Raw genomic sequence first — 589 nt, 5'->3', positions numbered from 1 at the left:
GGAATACGAAGTACCCCCGGACAAATCTTCAAAATACTAATAAAAGTACCCCCTGGAATAAAAGTACCCCCCGGAAAATTTAAAAATTAGACATGTAAGCAACGTCTATGCTCCAAAAATGTGTTCTCATGGTGTGTATATATATATATGTGTACGTCTGTATGACCTTGTCACTTGCAATTATTGACAGGTCCTGAATAAACATACCCCCTTGAATATGATTCCCCCAACAAATCTTCAAAACTTTATAAATATCAGGGATCTCCCCAGAAATTCAGAACAGGGTGGAGGAGGGTGGTCTGGAAACCCCCCCTCCATGGGGGGAAGCTATTGCATTTTGTCTTTTCCAAACACAAATGGAGGTCATTTCCTGCAACTTCAGTTCTACATTTTCTGTACAATTGCAGATGTATAAGGCAGGAGAAAGGTTCAAGATTAGAAAAAAAAGTTCTATTAGCACCCTAATTTTGAAAAAATTGGGCATAGGTTCCCCGGATGACCCCTAACCGGGGGCCAACGGTGCTTCCACAAGTTCAACAAGTGAAAAATACATGATACAAACTGTACATGTATTTACTACCTGGAACGT

At 40.2% G+C, this 589-nt stretch overlaps 1 protein-coding gene across 1 annotated transcript in view; it reads right to left on the bottom strand.

Annotated features, from left to right (window-relative positions):
* Positions 1–589, bottom strand: part of LOC109484911 (kinetochore-associated protein 1-like) — a 40,705-nt gene that overhangs the window by 1,743 nt on the left and 38,373 nt on the right. The gene's annotated exons all lie outside the window — the stretch shown is intronic.

Source organism: Branchiostoma belcheri, unplaced genomic scaffold, assembly GCF_001625305.1.
Source record: "Branchiostoma belcheri isolate BF01 breed outbred unplaced genomic scaffold, Haploidv18h27 scaffold71, whole genome shotgun sequence".
NCBI classification, from domain to species: domain Eukaryota; kingdom Metazoa; phylum Chordata; class Leptocardii; order Amphioxiformes; family Branchiostomatidae; genus Branchiostoma; species Branchiostoma belcheri.
This window is presented reverse-complemented; position numbering and strand designations above follow the sequence as displayed.